The sequence below is a fragment of the Schistocerca nitens genome, chromosome 6, assembly GCF_023898315.1.
Source record: "Schistocerca nitens isolate TAMUIC-IGC-003100 chromosome 6, iqSchNite1.1, whole genome shotgun sequence".
Taxonomy (NCBI): domain Eukaryota; kingdom Metazoa; phylum Arthropoda; class Insecta; order Orthoptera; family Acrididae; genus Schistocerca; species Schistocerca nitens.
Window position 1 is genome coordinate 171,926,638 of NC_064619.1, and position 23,799 is coordinate 171,950,436.

Genomic DNA, 23,799 nt, shown 5'->3' on the forward strand with positions numbered 1-23,799 from the left:
GCCCACCTTTCACAGGTCAACACATAATGTACCATGTAAGTTCCATCCACCTTGGTGGTACCACTGATAGTGCTCTCTCTGAGTGGCTTATTTGAATCACTTGCCTGCTGGGCTGCTTACATCTCATATAGGGCCACAAACTCACCAAGGGAAATGGTAACTCATAGCTCATGGTTCCATCCATCACTAAGTATATGCAGTCTGGCTTGTAGATCGTTGACATTGTTTAGAGGTGAGAAGAAAGTTATTGTGATTAAAAACTATAGTTTCTTTATAGTAAACAAACTGTGCTATCACTCGGTATTTTGCACTTCTATATGAAAAACAGATTTCTACTCTATGGAAATACTCTCACAGTGGTTTTTCATTTATGTATTTGTGATAGTCTTCCCGCTGTATGCAGTAGCATCAGCAAGCGGAACGGATAGCACCAGTATCAGTGCCCTACTCTTCAATTTGCTTTGTACATTCAAAGATTATTGTGTCAGTACAAATAGGCACAGGCCATTTTGGCATATACAGTAAAACCTTGTTTATACGTTTTTCAACGCACTACAGAAAAAAAAAGTTTAAATGTGAAAAATGTATATATGAAATATAGCACCGTACTATCAAATTAATTTGTAAACACAAATGAAAAATCCTGTAAATAAAAAGGTTACATTCTACAAAACGTAATATAGGCTTACTAGATACCATATTTAACAAAGATATATGTAAACCTCTACTCAGAAGAAAACATCATTTTGTAAAAAAGACCATAATTTTTGCTTTTTTCTTTCTCAGCAATAGCATACACTACCCTCAAATGGGATAACTTTGCATTATTTTGTCAGAAACATTGTGGTGCATCACAAATTGTTTAATTATTTCTAATGCATTTACTGCATCGGTAAATGTCATGGAGGAATGCTGAGGCTCTTCTGTATCATCCTCATCGTCAGTTTCTTCCTCGTCCAGGTCCCGCGATGCACACTGAACTATCTCAGCGATAGTCATGTAAATTTGGGAGTCATATTGATAAACATTGTGTGTCAGACAGCTGCAGCGATGCTAGCACTCCAAGCGGTTGATTTCTCCATACAGTAAACATAAGACGAACGCTTCCATTGATCAAATCTAAGGCGAGGCGCAAGATTTGATCAAAGAAAATTTGAGCAATGCCTAACTTTGAAAAAGTTCCTTATTACACTATCAAATTTTATTAGAGTCTAATTTGGGCCTTACCAATGCACTTCCTGGCAACCCACTCTGAAACACTGCACCATAACTTGTGCACACTGTGGGTATTTCACCAGGACATGAAAAATAAAGTCAAAAATGTATAAATGAAGTTTTACTGTACAACTCATCATTAGAAGCTGTTGGTGCTAAAGGCATGTTGGACCTCTGTGGTATGGATCTTTCTGCATCATATTGTATGCAGAGTCTAAGGAGTTGTTAATTTTCTTAACATAATACTTGTGATTATTAACTTAATAACAGAGGAATTTGGGTCTAGCTCGACAATCCTTATTGTTACACAGTGAGACAATTTGTAGCCCTCAGGCATTGTTGCATGGCCGAAAGTCAGAGAACTGTAAAGCTTGGCCATAGTTGAGTAAAGGAGCGAAGAGACTATGGTGGGAGAACCCAACAGCAGTCACGAAGGAGGACGCGACGTCACTACAGAGCTGATGTGTATCAGTACCCTTCTTGGTTTCGAGTGTAGTGATACTTCTCAAGGTGGAAATTAAGAGTCGCTCATTTCAGGTCCTATCAATTACAATATCAACTCTAGCATGTGAACCAGTGTGGTGAGATCTGATTTTATGTGTTATCCGAGGCAACCAAGTAACCGTGAATACAGTGAATAATTAGCCATAAAATGGGATGAGTGTAATTTGATGTTGCAGCATTAACTTTATAATAGAATTATGTTCTACAGCAATTAGTAAAGTAGATGAAAAATCCATACTCAGAGGCTGTTGAGTGTAATTTCTTGTGCAAGAAAAAAGAAAATAAGGAAGAAAACGAAATATATATCTACAATGGAATAATCAGAAAAAGATAAGGTTGCAGTATTGTTGTTTTAAAATTCATGGTTGCTGATTGAGAAACGTCAGTGGTATGCCTGTCCACTGTCCATGCTTGTTGGGTAAATTAACATGATTAAAGGAGAACTGCACAAGTATTAGTATACTCAGCGTATAGAGAATTTTATTAGAATAGCAGTGGTGACCGTGAGATATTTATGTTTTAGTTCAGTTGGTCGATCTCAATTTACGAATGCCTGAAGCCAGCGACGCAGAGTGGGGTGTTGTTGGTCAAGAAATGCAAGACGTCTGGGAGTGGGAACAGCCATCACTTCTGGAAAGTTCAAAGGCTGGCAGGTGGATATAAAACGTGTCCTAAACCAGCAGCGGGCACCACTCGTTTCCGAACAGTTGGAGTACAGAGTAACATAAAAAGGCAGAGACAAAGTAGGGTCTGATAATGTTATGGACTGTAATATTTAGGAGAGTCATTCGGAGGTATCGATAGAAGGTATTCTAATAAAAAAGTATTAACAATTATTAAAGGTGATGTCACTTTCACCCTGGTGGGACAGCAGGCAGGAGGAGACATCATTGTTCAGAAGACTAAGGCTGGAGCCTGGAGTGTGTAAAAGGTGGCTCCACAGTTATGGCAAAACATACTTTGTGGATATTTCATAAATAATGTTGTTTAAGGTTGGGTCGTCTAGGAAGTGAATTTATTTGGTGATTTGGGTGGTTTTGACTCGCAGACATAGATGATGTGAGACAATGCACAAAGCTTTTGCCAGTCGTGGTACCATTGCTCCTGTGAAAGTGTGGCGGCCGCACCGTTCAAATACGCGAAGGGCTGAACTACGGCACAGCCGACACAAGTAAGCGACGCCCGGCATTCACGAGTGCAGCTATACCGCTACGCCAGATTTTGGCAACGGTGCGTCGCGCACCGGACGCACGGAACAAAGCAAGTAGACAGTGCGAGCTGGTCAACGCAACGCGACACACATCTCCGCTCCACCGACTTCGCCGTAGCTGACCACGTGCATCGAGTCAACGCGACTCCCCCGCAAACGCATACGCGCAGTCTGAAAAGCAAAAAATGGCTCTGAGCACTATGGGACTTAACATCTTAGGTCATCAGCCCCCTAGAACTGAGAACTACTTAAACCTAACTAACCTAAGGACATTACACACATCCATGCCCGAGGCAGGATTCGAAGCTGCGACCGTAGCAGTCCCGCGATTCCGGACTGCAGCGCCTAGAACCGCACAGCCACCGCGGCCGGCTCTGAAATGCAGTCGCTCGTTTCGCGGATTGCACCCTTCCATTTGACAGTGCCCTCCTCCCAGGAGCTGGACATTTGACGACGCGGCCTTCGTCTCGCTCGGTCCACGCTGTCGCGCCACGGCTCGTCACTGGAGTGTGGCAACACGCCTGTACGGACGAATGTTAATGATGCATTGCATTTGTAACTTAGTGTAAGACTTCCAAAGAATAAATGTGTCATGACCAAAACTGCTCCAGTCATTCCGTCACCAAGCCTCTCCCTTGAACACAGTGCGTGGTCACGGCAATAAAGCCGGTTCACCGCACGTTAATGACCGTAAGCGGTGATACCACACGTCTCCGCTTCAAAAGTAAATAAGTTGGTTGTCTTTATTGTTCCGCTGTTGCTGTCTCAGTCTTCTAACATTAAGGTCGCTGATGACGATTTGATTGTGACGGGGAAATAATTTCGTTATTTTATGTTTGTTGCGAATTCGCATTTCTAAAATTATCCTGGCGGTGTGTGGTACGCGACCTACGTGGCAAGTAGAGTTTCAAAAAGAGTAGAGTGGTGGGAGATCATTATTGTGCCTTCTGGTGCAAGTAACTTGCCTTGCACATCTGTAGTTTCAGGCTGACAGAAAAAATTACATTCGCGAGCACACCCTGAGTTCTGATTGAAGCAGCTGGAACTTTGTGCCACTACAGAACCGAATGTAGAAACACAAAATAGGAAGACACTGGGTCTCTTCAGTGCATCAAGATTTTATCAGATTTGTTCGTGGTACATTTACGATGGAAATCACTTGCCCAGAGTACTATTTTCGCACTACTTTCATACTCGTACAACGTCACCCGCTCCTCCCTTCGATTCGTATGCGAAAATGATTCAAGCTGTGCAACGACCTGGCAAAATTAGATTGTCGACGCCTGGAAAAAGTTCTGTAGGTAAAGTGATATTGCTCCATGACCGACGAACACACCACCATCCAGTTTCTTTCTTTCGACGTTTATCAAAGATGTTGTTTACGTACTACCAGTGCCCATGTTCTTTTATTTTTTAATTTTTTACGACAAACTATAAGAGCATAATTAAAAACATAATTAGTTACTGAATCTCCGTGGACAGTATGTCATGTTTGTCAAACGACCCACGTTTTCGCTTGTCTCACAACGCGTACACTGAAGCTCTTAATTGTAAAATGCACTTGGTAGACCACCACATGACAATCGCATTTCTGTAGCACTTCTAATTCAGAATCCAAATTTACCTCTCCCGAGTAAGTCCGGTGCAAGTCTCAAAAATTCTTGAGAAAATCATGTTCAAAATTTTCCGACCACGTTTTTCATGCTACTACTTGAACCATATACTTATACTGTAATAATAACGACTGTTTCAGACATACATAATGCAGTCTTTGTTTTCTTCCTCGCGCCCACACTTGGCATCTGTTATGGAAAAATTCCAGTCCTCTTTCGTTCGTTTATTGTTATACGGAAACCTAAGAAAATAGCCGTTTGATTCACTGTAAGAGAGATATTTTTCGAGAAGCAGTGTGGCTGCTTTGCAGAGTGTTCACTCGCTGCGTAGGAGGGCGGGAGGCTGAGGTCGATTGCACGTGGAATCAAATTTTTTGAACAAAGGCCCATTTCTTCGAGCACTTCCATCAAGTGTAGAATATATAACGCGCACGAGGGTGGCAATCGCTTGATAGAATCTCCTTTCGGTCATTACCATTTTCCTTTCTTCTCTTCAATTCAAATACCTTTATCATTTAAATATACACTACTTGCCATTAAAATTGCTGCTCCACGAAGATGACGTGCTACAGACGCGAAATTTTACCGTCGGGAAGAATATGCTGTGATATGCAAATGATTAGCTTTTCAGAGCATTCACACAAGGTTGGCACCGGTGGCGACACCTACAACGTGCTGATATGAGTAAAGTTTCCAACCGATTTCCCATACACAAACAGCAGTTGACCGGCGTTGCCTGGTGAAACGTTGTTGTGATGCCCCGTGTAAGGAGGAGAAATGCGTACCATCATGTTTCCGACTTTGATAAAGGTCAGATTGTAGCCTACCGCGATTGCGGTTTAACGTATCGCGACACTGCTGCTCGCGTTGGACGAGATCCAATGACTGTTAGCAGAATATGGAATCAGTGGGTTCAGGAGGGTAATACAGAACGCCGTGCTGGATCCCAACGGCCTCGTATCACTAGCAGACGAGATGACAGGCATCTTATCCGCATGGCCGTAACGGATCGTGCAGCCACGTCTTGATCCCTGAGTCAACAGATGGGGACGTTTGCAAGACAACAATCATCTGCACGAACAGTTCAACGTCGTTTGCAGCAGCGTAGACCATGGCTACGGTTACCCTTGACGCTGCATCACAGACAGGAGCGCCTGTGATGGTGTACTCAACAACGAACCTGGGTGCACGAATGGCAAAACGTCATTTTTTCGGATGAATCCAGGTTCTGTTTACATCATCATGATGGTCGCATCCGTGATTGGCTACATCGCGGTGAACGCACATTGGAAGCATGTATTCGTCATCGCCATACTGGTGTATCACCCGGCGTGATGGTATGGGGTGCCGTTGGTTACATGTCTCGGTCACCTCTTGTTCGCATTGACAGCACTTTGAACAGTGGACGTTACATTTCAGCTGTGTTACGAGCCGTGGCTCTACCCTTTATTCGATCCCTGTGAAACTCTACATTTCAGCAGGATAATGCACGACCGCATGTTGCAGGTCCTGTAGGGGCCTTTCTGGATACAGAAAATGTTCGACTGCTGCCCTGGCCAGTACATTCTCCAGCTCTTCAAAGCTACAGCGGTGCCTGTCAGAAATTTACTGGTCCTGAGAGAGCGTCTGGAGAGGTCTGTAAATTGGTTCACACAGATGTCATCAGTGAGTGGATTCCCCTCCACACCATCTTGAAAGCTATAGAATTGTGAGTGCCAATGACACCAGCAGTCACCATTTTTAATGTGTCTTTACCTCCTGGCAGGACATTTACTTACATTGAGATGACCACCTTAATGTCCTTTCTTCTACTTAAGAATGTCAGTGTGGAATGTCAGTGTGTATCACCCACGATAGGAAAGTACAATCATCGTACAGGGACCTTCTGATTGGCCAGCTTCTTTTTTATCATGATGTTTGTCCCCTCAGTGACGGTACTCCTACCCACTTTAGTGCCACATGTAGCATCTTTTTGGCTATCTACCTCACAGTCTCCTCTCACAGTATCATGGCTTTGCTACAATGGTTCTGCATGCCAACTTTTCTGACAATGGCGACTTTTCGGTGATACTGTCACTTTCTTGTCGCTGTTCAGCAGGCCACTTACCATGCTGGTCTCTTCGAAGGGCCGACTAGCAGCTGTATGCTTCTGTTACCCTAGGTGTGGGTCAAGCTCTGTAGCGTTCTGGGCCACCAAAGATCAATAACTTTCTGGTGTCCTCTTTATTGGTTTTATGTCTACTGATACACTGGTTCTTGCCCAACACCTCATGATCTACTTGGCTACTGCACTGGTGTCCTCTTACTACACAGCTACCTTTCGAACACATAAAAGACCAACTGAAGACATCTCTCACCATCACGCAGAACTATACAATGAATTCTTCACTGACTGGGAACTACTTCAAGATCTTGACTCATCACATGACATTGCCTCCGTTCCTGATTCGATTCATAATGAGATGCCCCAAAACCTGAATGTTACTCAAAGACTCCATCTTCTCAGAGCTTTCTACTGTATTTCGCTAGAAGGTGTTTTCTCTTCACATTGGCGAGATAGCATTGTTATCTCAATCCTTGAACAAGGCAAAAATCCAATGTCCATGCACAGATAACATTCGGTTTGCTATCTGAAACGATGATAGCTTGACAATTATGCTGTATCCTTATCAGTGTGGTTTCTGGGTGGGACAGTCCACAATAAATCATCTGGTTAGATCGGAAATAGCAATCTGAGAGGCTTTTCTAAACGCCAACCTCTCATTGCAGTCATTCTGACCTACATAAGGGACACGCAATCACTTGGTGACGTCACACTTTATTCACTCTCTTTGACTTGAGCTTTGAAGGCTCCCTAATGATTTTCATTCGACTTTTTTTTTTAATTTACCAGTAGTTTCGGGTTGGGTTGGTACAACACTCAGCTCCTCAAAGGATGAAAAGAGCTGAGGGCTCATGGATGAATGTTACAGTCTTCCTCATCACCATCAGTGGGCTAGTGATCTCTGTTGGACCACTGGCCACCAGCAGGTTGCATGTCAATGATTTTTCCTCCTGATACATATCCCTATCTATAGCCTTGGCTTAACGCCAGCTCAAAGGCGCTATCTGTAGGGCTTCCACTTGGACCATTTCCCATGGCTTCCAGTTTTCTCCTGAGTAAGCGCGATTCATTCATTGCTGTTGTTGTACAACAGTCAATGCTGGTGGGTGCTAATAGCAGCATCCAGTAGCGTGAGTGATGAGATTGCAGGCTGATGAAGCCTAGTAGATGCGCTGATGACTGAGAAACAGTACTTTATTAACATCACGTCATTAACAATGCGAAGCAGACACGTCCAACTCGTGCAACCCAGACCGGTGAACGCTCGCAGGCGTCGGCTTCTGCTCTGGCTAGAAAGAACAGTGTCAGAACTCTGCGGTGCTTAAGCTGGACAGCGTGATGGCTGATGGCCTGACTGTGGGTCTCGACCTCGTCGCCGGCATCACCCTGTGTTGTGCTGCTTAGATAACACCCTGCAACAGTGGACAATCGTACTTAGGCTACTCAGTCCCTACGTTATACACTGTGGTAGCTAGATGCAATTTTACACAATGGCTTCTTACAAATTATTGCAAATTCTACTTAAATAAGGTAGTGACAATACATTACCTCCTTCCATGGCGAAGACATGGACCCTCTGGTCTTACTTAGGGCTGGTTCCATGATAGTACTAAGCTGCCAACTACAGATATTGTACATTTACTATCTTAAATAAGTTTCTATAATTTACGTCTATGGTCACAATCTTTTTTGTTTAACAGATTACCGGTTTCGATCTTTAATGACCATCATCAGATCTGTTTCATAAAAACAAAGTCCTAATGTACTGCAGCCATAGTGGCATCGTCAAATGTTAAATGCGGAATCAGCACCAGCATCGTCAAACACATATAAATCACATCACATGCACGAGTCATGTTGTCAGTAAAACTATATTAAAATTTTATAACTACTTCCTATCCTCTTCACTCTACAGTTTCTCTTTCCATATCTTACGCTTAGGATCTAGTCCACCAGATTCTGGATTACCCATGGATCAGATTTCTGAACAACTCAACGTCTCAGATATACAAAAGCTAGGCTAAGCGAAATCAGAGTCAGTACGGTGCTAGGAATTGCGACACTCGTCACAGTTATTTACTGTCTACCAACTTGATCCCACTCCACGTGCTGCATTAACTGCTCTGCAGTGATCTGCACCTTCTGTGTGGCTATCGTCTGACTTAGTGAATAGACTAGGCTTGGTTCCCATGTATCATTCAAGAAGGTTAGTTTCCGCCTAGGCAACACCTCCAAGCGCTAGTCTAGCTGCAGTTGCGTTATATGTAACAGAGAAACACATGTCGTGATAGCCAGTAAATGAAAATTTGGTCCCATAACATCACACATGGTTCTGTTTATCAGCTACTCACTGCATCTTAATTCTTAGCGTCTGGCCCCCTGCACTTCCTTTGCTCGTAGCAACTCCCAACCACTAATGTATTCTTTGTGATGTAACAAAATAAAAGTGATGTTGTTATTCAATGGAAAAGTTGGAATTTGAGACTTCGCTTACTGTTTTATCAATCACAATTGGCGTAAGAATCATGGACTGACCACTGTCATAAAATATTGCATTATGAAATGTGAATAGTCTTTACTTGCAGTTTCTCGTGGCTTGAAGCAGTCACAGCTAGCGTGCTATTGATTAACAAATTGCATTATCGTCTTTCTAATTACTTCATGATCGTAGATACTATCATAACCGGTCGTGAAGTTCTTCATATGACAAAACAATTTCCTAAGGGACCAGTAAGTTCTTAAGGGCGCAAAAACAACTGTAACATCACACAAAAGGGAAATTCAATATTAAAGGTGATGCAAGAAGACGATAAAACAGTTTTCTTTTTGTCAATGTAAAGGTGCGTTTACACTGCGATTTGTATCGGCACATGTATGAGATACATGTATATGCGACTTTGCGACATGTATCGCGACTTGTATGAGTTGACAAGTATCAACCTCATACATGTATGAGCGTGCGTTTACACTGGTTGATATGTATCACTTTGCGATAGCTTCCGACGACGATTTGGAAGATTTCACATTCTTATGTGCTGATACACTTGCTCTTTTGGAAGATGATAGGAAGAAAAGGCGGAGGAAGCGTAGATGGTGGCACAGAGAGTTTCTCGCGAATTAACGCTAGAGGATGGCGCATATTTTAGAAATTATGTTAGGATGAGTATGGAGGATTTCCGCGGTTTGTTATCACTTGTGGCTCCTCTTGTGTCCAAAACCAACACAAACTTTCGGGAAGTCATTCCACCAGAGGATCAGTTGGCAGTACCACTTCGTTTTTTAGCCACTGGGGATTCCTCGTAAAACGAAGATTTCATGACAAAACGTTTGCATTGTCGCGCGATTGCTAATGCCAACGTCTCACACACGATTGTCGGCATTAGCATCCGTTGTCAACATTATCACGCGAGGCCGCCGGAATAATAGCAAAACATTGATATATGTGCCAGATGCATGAAAAAATTATATAATGTATTACATACTCTGATATATATAAAACTTTTACCTTCACTTCTTGGGATAAAACTTGCACAATGGCCTCGAAAACAGGAAGAATAATGTTGCATATGGCACTTTTTGATATTCTATGCAGATACATTAACGTCGAAACGACAGTCGGCACCTTGAAAACTGAAACAGCCGCCAGAGAGCCTGGTACTACGCATGCGCTAATCGTCGAAATAAGCGGCAGTCGACAAGACGACAGGAAATGGTAGTACTGCGCATGCGCGAGTTCTTCAAATGTCGCTCATACATGTCGCGTATATGGCCAAAAAGCGATATACAAACTGTATACGCGACATGTATGAACTGGAGGGTCCGCATACAAGTTCCGTGAATTTTTGTATGAGGTGATGTATCGCGACATGTCAAATTGACATGTCGCTCATACATGTCGCGATACATGTATCCCAGTGTAAACGTACCTTAACACACACATTGGACTGCTGATCTTGGTGTCTGTAATCTTAGCAAAATGCATAATTAAAATGAAAATAATACTGAGGAGATGATAGGAATGAGCACTGCTAAATGATTCAGTATTTCCAGAACAAATATTTATTATAACTAAAACATATATCGTACCTTAAGCTTAGTACTACATTGACGGTAGGTTTTTATGTCCGTTTCATGTCCATTGAGCGCTCTTTTATATAGCCATTGTCCTTTTGAGTCACCCGTGCGTCGTCACGATAAGTTATAACAGTTCTTCTTCTTCTTCTTTTTTTTTTACACTCAAACTTAGACGTAACACGTTTTTATACATTCAGTAACAGATCAGACTGCCACCAATCTGCGTTCGTCTTACTTAAGAAAAACAGTACAACTCTCTTAGCGCTCAGGGCTTCATTTGTTCTCCAGGGAACAAAATAGTGAAGGATCGCATATCTATCCGTATTTTTCTGTTTATACTGCCGCCCAAAGACGACGAATTACATTATTTAGGAAATTCCACCGTCGCTATGCGACGCCTTATTATACATTAATCATTCTTTATAAACATGTATTTGCCTTCTGGCTGAAAGTATTAACTATTTGCTGTTTTAATGAAGCCAAAAATAGCGAATATCACACCGCCTCCCATGAGGAGAGAGGGAATGCCGAAGGATTACCTCGATCCTCATGTCCTCATGAGATATTCGTGATTTTTGGTATGACACTTACATAATGTTACTGGTGTACTAAGTACATAAATTGAAATTACATTTATAAACATATATCAGATATTTATCATTTTTCAAAATAAAGTTTTTCACTCTTTGTTCATCAGTCACTTCATTCCTTTATACCAAGATTCACATGTATGAGCATATTTAAGTTTGGTCCATATTTGCTTATAACAATAAGTGTACGTTCTTTTCTCATTTCAGGGGATAGAATTCAGAATTTACATCCTCGTGAGCTTAGCAACTAATACATGAGTACAGCGAGTGTTTATTTTCACTAAACTAGAGCGGACAGTGTTCGAGCCTATGTTGACTCATTGTGGTTCAATTACAGTTTAATGACGTATCACTACACTTGGAGATGCTTTCACTTTCTGTGTTAGCTGTCTAGGGCGTTCATCATGCAGTACATCTGCCCTTTCCACTGTGGTGCCAGGAATTCAAGTGGCTTCCCGGGTTTTTTTATTTACAATATGAAACAGAAGAAGTGGAATTATTAGTATAACTTACAATCTATTGGATACATTGGTTAAGGATCGGGACTGGTCTGGAGTTCAGGGTCTTCCTATAGTGCACATTCATTTTCTTTGCCCATCAAGAGACAGGATTATAATTCATTTTAGCAGTGTTCAGGAGTGCCGGTGTTAATGGCTTTAAGGTCTGAGTAATCTGACAATCTACTTCTCACTCATCTTAACTTCAACTCAAGAAAATTGTTTAATTTACGTATGAAAATGTAGTCACACAAGTGTGCAAATGTCTTTCCTCCAGTATGTACGATGGAAGTCATGGCGGTTCGTAGTTTAAAGTTTGGATTGTTTCGCCACCCACGTCAGCCACTCACAGCGGCTACTGAACTTTGCGTTGCACTTATTGTCGTAGCCTTGACTTCTTTTTACACTTGCAGTACAACACTACCACTAATACACACTGAACAGTTATTTTTATTAAGCACGTCGCACTTTAGTGTGCATCTTCACACAGCATTCGTGCTCAGTTCCTTCGTCGATAGCGTTCCTTTACAAAACAATCAATTTTGCAGGTTTCCTCCATTGGTACAGAAAGTCTTACATTCTACTATTTACAAAAGATCACTTACGAGCTAATATTTACAATTAATGGTCACTCCTTTGGTTAAGTCCAGTGAACAACTGCTTTATGAATGGACTCTTTATGTCTTTAGGTTTAATTGTGAACCTAAAAATATTCTTTCAAACTTTCTTTTAAGGGCTCATCTCCTCATTATGAAAACTACAGATTTCGCAACACTCGTTGCATTTATTCTTTAGTGCATCCAAGATAATTTTCTACTGCCACGTAGCATGTCTACTACTTAACGAATACGCATTTAACGCTGAACCTTTTCTTTTGTGCTTTCCTTTGTGCTTGCCAAAATTTTTATATTTGAGGGCAGACTGGATAACAATAGGTCTCCCTCTTCGCTAAGGGGGGGGGGGGGGTAACGCGTCTCTACTATTTTTCGCATGAATGGAATTACCCACATTTCACTGGGTTTACGCAACCTGTCCATAACAAACATTACCAAAGCTAGCGAAGTTCCATCGCGCTACGTGTCTCATTTCTCATAAGCACTGCTTCGCCTCCAAGCACACGTGCCTTTTACAAGTCGACCCTTGGTCTGGGTTAATGGACCAGGATCAAAAGGAACGGGCACAAGGAAAATGGATTTCATAAGAGGAGTGTCTTAGGAGACATTTTTACAATAAAATCTGCATGTAAATAAAATTATCATTATAAACATAGACACATATATAAATTTTTAACCTCTTTCATTACAGTATGCTTTGCTACTTCTACATCTTATTCTCGTTATAGTCAGTATTAAGTTTAAACATCACTGCATTGATTTTTCTTTAGATTAGCCTTCAATTAGGGTATTGAATGGTTACACTACAAAACTTCTGAAGATCTTTACTTGGACTGCCGGCCGGAGTGGCCGTGCGGTTCTAGGCGCTATAGTCTGGAACCGAGCGACCAATACGGTCGCAGGTTAGAATCCTGCCTCGGGCATGGATGTGTGTGATGTCCTTAGGTTAGTTAGGTTTAATTAGTTTTAAGTTCTAGGCGACTGATGACCTCAGAAGTTAAGTCGCATAGTGCTCAGAGCCATTTGAACCATTTTTTTTACTTGGACTTATTTATGATACAGGGGGCTTGCTGTGTGGTTACTTAGTACCTTGATTCTACTGAAATCAATTCGTCAGCTAACATTCCTCATATACTCTTTAGACTGGGCTCAGATCACAAGAAAACAGTTTACTTTCATAGCAGTTAATGGCCTCGTGGAGTACTTACGCTACATTATTGATGCTTCATGGTTTGCCTCTCGTTGTACTGTATTTCAACTAACTTAGTTTACTACAGCTTATTGTCTCCTTGCGTGGACACATGTGGGTTACCACTTGTTTTCTCATTTAACAGACGCTTTAGCTGAACTTTAAGCTAAGATATTTTCTCCACTCCTGTTCACTGTCTGGACGTTTTGAACGTGTATTTTTTTAAGCAGGTAATTTGGGCTTTTACAACAGAAGTTCAAGTACTTACATTACTAAAAATAAATCTTCTTGTACCTTGAGAGAAGTGCTTATTTACGTACCCTCCTCCATTCTCACCTTTACATATTTATATAGCTCCGGGCAATCACCCCGCAAGCACTTTTTTTTGTATACTTACTTAAAGTTAAATTGAAATTCTTTCGGCAACCTTAATTTCCTGCCTCAGCTTGTTGAAGAAATATCAGTTCATGTCCATCACTATAAACAATTTTTCCATACTTCACATTTAATACTTAAAGTTTACATGTAGTAGCCATTACCATGTATTCAGTGCGCTGTTCAACACAATACTTATCATTAACAGTTCACACAAGGAAATTTCCAGTACGCAAGAGGTAAGAAACCAAAGCTGATTCTATCTGCAGTTGAGGCTGTGTCTGTAAACGAACTCTCTGTTTCAATGGACCAATCGCTCCCGATATGGAGTAACCCTGAATCAGCAATGATAAAACTTTTGAAACAGAAGACACCTGTCTGAAGAGACATGATGACATGACATTGATGTTTGCTCCTGTATCAACAATGGCTGACAGGAGTGTTGGCAATAGAAATCTTAATCGAAGCCTGGACCTGTTCATCATAATTGTCGTTAATGTCTTGAGCTTCTTTGTCAGGTGCAAGGTCATCTCGTAAGTCGGTCTAATGGTCGTACCGAATCGCATTAACATACTCAGAATCAGAGTATTCGTTAGTACTCCCACTCGAACTCGCAGCGACCTCTAGGAGGCTGAAAGGCGCTGCCTCTAATTTTCCGCAGGATGTTTACTCTGTTTGTCATTCATAGCCTTAAATGTTTGTTCCGTTTCATATTGGTGCTGGTTATGTGGTACAAATGCCGGTGTAAAGGGGACAAATCCACTGGATGTATTCACTTGTGAATAGAATACTTGAGACGTCTGCTGTCGCCCCATCTTTTGGCTGCCGGCAAAACCATTTCCTTGTGAAGGAAAGTTCGCATTTGGTGCCGTTTGAAAATTGTTCCGCGGTCCTCTATCCTGTGAAAAGTTGTTCTGATGTTGTGCTGGATGGCCTCCGCCTCGCCCATGCCACTTGCTATTTTTCCACCTATAACTTTGATTGTACACTGGCCCATTTGAAAAAGTACCACTCGTTAGTGGAAAATTTCCATACTGCTCAGGCGCAGAATTAAATGGCCGGTTTCCATACTGCTGTTGTACCTGGTGGTTATAAATTGGGTGATTACTGTAATTGGTTTTCTGCTTCCCTTTTAAAGTTATTGCCGTTTGTGTTTTCATAACGGCTGGCAGGTTGGTACCAGCGATCCAAGTAGCGCGCTCTCTCCTTCGGCGCATTGTTGTCTGCTGGCTGCCAGGGAAGAATTTGCCGCTGCCAACCCTGGAACGCACATCCTAGCTAATTAAATCTAAGGAATCCACCACAGAAAGGAATGCATCCGTGTCTTCTTCGGACACATTTACTAGTTTCTCTCTAATAGACACAGGGAGTTTGCTTTTGAGAATCATAATTACGTCCTTGGAAGAAATTGGAGAATCCCGGAATTTAATTTTTGCTAGATACTTCTCAAAGTATCGCCGGACACTTCCACGCTTCTAATTGAAAATTTCCGCACCATACACCTCCTTCCTTAATCTCTGCTGTACCCCATTACTCCAAAATTTTGCCAAGAACATTTTCTCAAACTCTTTATAATTCCTACACGTGTTTACCATTTCCGTTCCCATAATGCTGGATCACCGGAAATAAATCCAGTGACGAAATGAATACGCTGTCTGTCTGTCCAGCTCCTGGGAAATATGCCGGAAAAATTCTCTAGGAACACGATGGGGTGTATGTCTCGCTTCTGCGGATGAAAAACAGGAGAAGTGCGATGCTTAATCACACTTTCCTCTTGCATTAAGCTCACAATTGTGGGCGGATCATTTAATTTCTCCACTCGGGGCTCAACAGCACTGTTGTTTTGCATGTAATCAGGTGGTGAACCATAAGGAGTTGACTGACATTCGTCACCGTCTGTAGAGTTATTCCCTAAAGTTTGCGTATGCGTGAGCGGATTTTCTACCCAGTTTCTCAGCATTCTGATTCGTCCACTACTTGTTGCTTCCACTCGGGAAGACCCCTGTGTAAGTGTCCTTCGAATCTGTCCCAATTCAGAAACCACTGTGTCTCCCGACTTACCAAGAGCAGTTAAGATTTCATGTGTTACATCCTTGACAGTCTCCCTAAGCTCCTCACTGACCTTCTTTTCGATAAAAATATCTTTACCCTTTATCCATTCATCGTAGTGTTCCAACAGTGCCTCCGCGTGCGCTTTCACGGTGCTCTTAACCTGTTCTTCGATATTGATTGAGTCTATCTGCTTCGACAGATCCTCTACTACACCTTCAATGTCAGATACCGTATTTCTAACTGAGTTTATTTCTTTGGTAGCTGCCTGAATTTTTGTGTTTAATGTTCCAGATACTTCAGCTATTTCACTTTTCACCTGTTTCTGCATTTTCTGAATTTGATCACTGATCTTAGTTTGCACCTCACCAAAATGGGTATTTAATTCAGCCGTAATTTCTTTATGCAGATCTGTTTTGATTGTGCCTAGCTGTGTTTTTACTGATTCGCTTACAGCATCTAATCGGGCGTTAATAGCCTCATTTTGTGTTTTTACTGATTCGTTTACAGCATCTAATCGGGCGTTAAGTCTCATTCTGTGTTTTTATAGTCTCATTTACTGCGTCAAACTGTTGTTTCAGCATTTCCATTAACGCACCGGGGTCATTTGTAGCTGCAGCGGGAAGAGTTTGGACTTTGGGATCACTTTCCCCTGTTACAGACATAGTTAGTTCAGTTTCCACACGGGAACCTACCGTAAAGGGTGTGGAATACTGTTAACGTCTTCACTCCCGTCTCCTGTTGTCACCTGTCTCCGTTTACTATCTGCCATTTTCGTCAGTAAATCACGTGCTACGCAAAGCTTTCGTCTTTTGTCAGTGACGTGATGAGTCCGCTAAGAGCACCGCACTCGCGTGAGCAACAAATGAAATTCTATCTGGCGAGAAGACAAGACGGAACCTAAACGTTTCAGACAAATGAATGAAGATGCTCTTCACTGCAAATTGCACAAAATATCCACCCTGTTGAAAATGTAATACAGCTATACTAACAATGGAAAAAAATTTCCATTATCAGACTACGAAGAATTTTACTTTGAAAGATAAAATAAAGCAGATTTTCCATAGCGGGAAGGAGATAGCAAGGATATGGATCGACTTGGAAAAGCAACGTTGCTACTGAAGCACTACACTGCGTATGCAAAATTCTGACTTACTTTTTGATGGCTTGATTACCGCTATGTTGTCTCAGCAAATTCGCGTCTCTTTTCTTTTCCATCCTCTCGGTAATTAAACTGCGTTATTGACAAGCATATTTTCCGTCTTTCTCTCAGAGGGATGATGTGTACATGAAACGACAGAACATTTATTAACACAAGCACATAGAAAATTTTCCAAGTATTTCAACTAATTTTTGGCCAGGTCCCTGTTCGGGCGCCAAGTGTGACGTAACAAAATAAAAGTGATGTTGTTATTCAATGGAAAAGTTGGAATTTGAGATTTCGCTTACTGTTTTATCAATCACAATTGGCGTAAGAATCATGGATTGACCATTGTCATAAAATATTGCATTATGAAATGTGAATATTCTTTACTTGCAGTTTCTCGTGGCTTGAAGCAGTCACAATTAGCGTGCTATTGATTAAGAAATTGCATTATCGTCTTTCTAATTACTTTATGATAATAGATACTATCATAACCGCTCGTGAAGTTATTCTTATGACAAAACAATTTCCTAAGGGACCAGTAAGTTCTTAAGGGCGCAAAAACAACTGTAACATCACACAAAAGGGAAATTCAATATTAAAGCTGATGCAAGAAGACAATAAAACAGTTTTCTTTTTGTCAATGTAACACGCACATTGGACTGCTGACCTTGGTGTCTGTAATCTTAGCAAAATGCATAATTAAAATGAAAGTAAGACTGAGGAGATGATAGTGAGATGTTTATATTTTCCCACCTCCGCGTTGCAAATGTTTTGACTTTTGAGTGAAATGCCCAGTCGATGTGCTGTTGTTTTCACGTCAATTCTACCAACAGTGAAAGTTGTTTAGTTCTCGGGATGTTGTAAGATTTCTGGATTCGTCTCGTCGCTGTGCAGCCTATGAAAAGGATTGCGGAAGACTCCCAAATAAATTCCAAAGTACAGTGCAGTTTTAACACCAATATATTTCCAGGACTCCGGTGTCCGAGCCTGGTGAACTGTACCGGTTACATCACAAGTACCCAAAGTTGACATCAAACGACACAGAGTTCACAACAATCAACAAACGAGTGAGCCTACAACACATTTGCTCGCAACCCTAGCCAAAAAACGAGTGCCCCAAGGCACCTGCGTGACCTCTATTTATACTTTTGTTAACAATTACCTACAATGAAAATTACAATTTTATGTAAAATCACAATTAAAAGTTAAACCGAATATGAGATACACATTGCTAAAAATTTACAATCTCAGTGCTGAACAAGGTGAACATTAATATAACATTTTCTGACTAATTATGTTACAAGTAACAATTACATTTCTAAATTTGTTTATAACAAATCAACTAGTGCCTGAATTTTAGTGCTAACATATATTGGAGATTCAATTAACGTGCTTTATTTATATGTTCTATTTAAGTTGCTGTAGTAATTTTACAATGATAGGTTTACTGGTACATCCTGACCATGTGCTACATTTAGTTCGATTAGTTACAGTATTAATTTCACATTTATATTTTGTTGTTCACATAAGAACAATGTTAATCAGCAAAGCATCGTTTTCGAATTATTTGTATACTGAAGTAGTGGTTATTTTTGTATGTAATTTGGAAACAGGTCACTTTACAATTGGGCAATTAGGACTGGTGTTTCTTTAATGCTCTCCGAGGGGTTCTGATAGGTAGCAATGAGATACAGTAATATTTCAATAGGAATGAGCACTACTAAATGATCCAATATTTCCAGAACACATATTTACTATAGCTAAAACATATATCGAACCTTAAGCTTAGTACTACAATGACGGTAGATTTTTATGTCCGTTTCATGTCCATTGAGCGCTCTTTTATGTAGATAGCCATTGTCCTCTTGAGTCGCTCGTGCGTCGTCACGATAAGTTATAACAGTTCTTCTTTTCACACTACACTCAAACTTAGACGGAACACGTTTTTATTTATTTAGTAAAAAATTAGATCTGACCGTCACAAATCTGCGTCCGTCTTAAGAAAAACAGCACAAGTCTTTTAGCGCTCAAGGCTTCATTTGTTCTCCAGCGAACAAAATAGTGAAGGATCGCATATCTTTCCATATTTTGCTGTTTATATGCCGCCCAAGGACGACGAATTACATTATTTGGAAAATTCCACCGTCTCTATGCGACGACGTATTATACATTAATCATTCTTTATAAACAAGTATTTGCCTTCTGGCTGAAAGTATTAACTATTTGCTGTTTTAATGAAGCCAAAAATAGCGAATATCACATCTTGTTCACTGAAAACACTCAATGTAGCCCTGCTCACTGGAGGTTCAGCTTTGGTTCCATCACTTCTTTTAGGTATGAACGACCCTCTGCATTGCCCATGAACAGCTGCATGGCACGAGTACTTCCTCCTATCTGAATCTCGCGAATTGAACATATAGTAACCTTCCCTGTCTGACATTGCTGCAATTCTTTGTTAGTCATCGCCACGTGCTAATATACATCTTCCGCTATTAATAACACCCTATCCTCTTTAATTTGCATCAATTGCCCCACTATTTTCAGCCTCACCAGGTAGGAGAGTACCACGTAACTCTTGAACAAGGTATGCTTGTCCGCCACTGCTATTTTCACTGGTATGTACAAAAGTGCTTTCTCTGTTCTCACTTTTACCTTTGCCCATGGTAACAGACAGGCCGATTCTGGTTACTAGGCTCTACTACTAATTGTACTTTGTGTGGTAATTCTTCCCCATTTTCCTCAACCCATTCAGATATCGTTTGGGTAACGTTAGGACCACACTCAGTTGCCCATGTAAAGCCTGATGAACAGCTTCTTGCAAACTGGTCAGCTCCACTTTTGCAAAGCAGGTATGGTCGCCTAGCCACTGCTACAGTATTATTAGCTTTATTCTTACATCTAAAGCTTGCATCTAAGCTTGCATTGCCTCTGACCTCATTATTCACAAGTGACGTGGTATCACGTCACTTAGTGCTGGCACTGGTACCGTGTCACAATCGTCTATATCTTTCCTTTTGGAGTGCACAGACTTGACAACATTACCAACTGGTTCGCTTTGTACTCAGGTAAAAGACGCCCCTACTTTTCAAAGCCTCTTCTTACGTTTCCACTGCCTTTATTTTTTCTTTCTGAACCTTCTTCAAAACATCTCTTACTGTTCTTGCATATTCCGAGACTGACTCTCCGTCCCTGCATCCTTCCTGCTTAGTCATATCGAATGGCGATAGCATCTTCTTACATACACCACCTAGAATGGCGAAAACCCATTGCTAGTGTATGCTTTCAAATTATAAGCGCTAACCACATTATGTTCCTCCATATCCTTTGAAAAAACATTTACGTCATCTAGATACACAAGACATTGAAAAGGCTTGAATCCTTTCAAGATCCTGTTTAACAAACGCTAGAATGTTGCTTATCCATTCTTTAAACCAGACAGCATTCTTGTATGCTGATAATGTCCCCAAGGTACTGAAAACGCAGTTTTCGCTCTATCCTCCTGAGCGACTTCTAACTGATGATAACCACTCTTCAAGACCATTATTGAGAAGTACCTGCACTAGCCAAGATTATCAATCGTCTCCATGATATTTGGAATTTCTAGGTATCTATTGTAGTCTTACTATTCAAATGGTGGTAATCACAACAGAATCGATATTTCCTTGAATCCCACATAGTCCTCTTCCGTACACTTACAGTTGCTGCTCCCAAGGGGCTACTACTCTCTTCTATTATACCATCGTCCGACTGTTGGTTAATAAATTCTGCTAAAATCAGCTGTACAGCCTCCAGTACAATGGCGGCTTATTCCCTGTTGGTGTCTTGTACTGCGTCATAGGTGCTGCAGGCAATGGCCCTCATGGAAAGAACAACTCCTGAAATCCTAAAACACATCTTCCATCTGTACCCCCTCAGATCCTTCCAAATGCTTTAACTTTTCAAAAAATGCAGACTCAGGAGTATCCTGTGCCCTCATATAGTCTGCATATTCCGTGCAGCGACCCTTCTCTTCCAGATTTTCTAACATCGCCACCAATGTTCTCTTTAACAACTTAACCTCCTCAGTGCCAAAATTAACCACATTGATAGGCAGTACCTTACTTTATCCCTCTCTTGTATGTGTATGGTACTTTGCTTCACTAAACAACATCGTGCATCTAACATATCACTTTCTCCCACTACACGCAACACACCTGCTGGTAAGGTAGGCTCCACATTCATTCACAGTGTCTTTCTGTCTCCACTTGACACACAGTCATGTGATTTAAGACTTAAAGACATTAAATAAATAAAACTATATGGTTCCAGAGACTTTTTCAAGTCTCAGACATCTATGATCTACATATGCAAACTGAACCGATGAATAAAAAATTGTGTTAAGGCTGGGAGTTGAACCCAGGTTTTCTGTTCATCAAGCAGATACAGTAACCACTACGCCACACTGGCACAGTGGCTTTGCATAACTGCATGGACTGCCGTAGCACGTCATCCTCCTCAATCCAAATTCCCATTCATGCCTCAGTTCACTTGGTATTTCCCCTAAACTCGAACAGCGTTGCAGAGGCTCGCTAACTGTACTGGAATGGCACCTCAGCATCGAACGAAATGGGCCGTTTGTTGCGATTTACCTGTATTGCCTGCTACAACAGATGCTCCTCGCGACAGATCAACAGTGACGACATCTTCGTCTAACTGGGATGTTTTTCCATTAATCTCCATCAGTTGTCGTCAAAGGTCAATTATGGCATGATGCTGATACACGAAGTCTAACCCTAGGGTCATGCTATAGCTTTCGCTTGCACGAGACACCACTTCCACACACTAAACTTTGTTGCCTCTAACGAAAAATTCTTCATTATCGACTTCACTGGAGTCGTATATCGCTATCCCCTACCCCACACATAATGTGGTGGGTTCCATCGCCTCTTATCCAATAACTCTCTCGAAACTAGCAACACATGAACTGCCAACACATGCGCCCCTGTCTTCAAGAAAACCTCATACTCTCACATGCTATGGCACAGTCCACCTCTGCATTTGTTTTCACCGCATTTAATTTTACAAGGCAGGTCTGCAGTTCCCTATTCAGTTTAATGGGTGACTATTGCTACACAGAGTACCCCTACCATTACTCCCATTCCACTGCTGCTGATCCATACTACCCTTATTGTTATTCCCATTAAACCTCTGGTAGTTCATACCACCCCTGTTACTCTGTGGCTGGGGGCATTGCTTCTGTACATGCCCCATACACCCATAGTTAAAACATCTTATATTTGATGTGAATACGTTTCTCCAACATTTTACCCTCGTCGAAATATCAGTCCTCTCAAATTCCAACGCTAATCTAACACTCCTTAGCTATTCACATTACCATGGTTATTTCTTCTGTCTAATCATGAGCCACCTGGATTGCCTACATTGGTTAGGGTTTCGCTACTGTTAGGTCATATGAGTAGGCAAGTACAACAAAACGCCCAAGTAAATTACACTGCAAGCATCGCAAAGGATCTAGCCATTCAACCCTTGATTAACCTTCAGATTGAGCGGTATTCACTACTTCTTCCGCCCTCACAAAGTAGCTCTACACTTGTCACGACCGTTAACTCTTGACCCCATGATTGTCACCACACACACACACACACACAAAAAGGGAAACATAAGAATGTAAGTTCAAGAGAAAGATGCTTGGATTGAAAAGGGATAGGACAAAGCTGCAGGCCTACTAACCTAGAGTTGAACCTATACATCGAGTGAGAAATGAGGGCTACCTTGATATTTCAGACAGTTATTACAACATCTATTTTAACATCAGTCAACTCCACTTTCTATTGTATGATGACAGGCTTTTTTTAGATAGCTCCTTGTCAGTTTACCCAGTATTCCTCCTGCTGTCCCACTGTCATTGCAGTGAACGAGGAATAGTGTTTTCTTCCGTGATGCTGTCTCTCATAGAGATGAACTTGGAGAATTTACCATGTATACAGCTGTTAAATGCGTCACATACATTTCAAATCCTTCTACATTTCAAATCGTTCATCAGTTGAATTCTTCTTCCTAGCAAAAAAATGAAGGTTGTTAGACACTTTAGAACAGAATACGCATGCTTGTGGGATGGAGGCTGCTCCCTGTGAGTACCACTCTTACGTATGGGATAGAACAATATGGCAACCAGCGAACTAATAGCATTATACAGTGTCTACAACAGTTCTCTGATTACATTATCTCGACTGTGTGGTGTGCAATGCGATATGCTGGATGCAATGTCTGGATTATGCAGTGTGATGCAGTATGACAGTCTCAATGCCTAGTCTGTGAACCACACTGCATGGCATCTGCACTTGATATCCGGTGTGTGGAACAGTGTGGCATCTGTGAGTGGCAGCCTTCATCCCACAAATGTCTTGTATGCTTATTCTGCTCTAAAGTGTCTCACAGCCCTCAGCTTCTTGGTAGGAAGACAACTCCAACTGATGAACACCTCGAAATTTATATGCTGCATTTAACAGCTAGCTTCGCAGCAAATTCTCCAGTTCATCTCTGTGACAAGACAGTTTCAAGGCAGAAACACCATTTCTAGTACATGGGAATGACAGTGTGATAGCAGGAGGAATGATG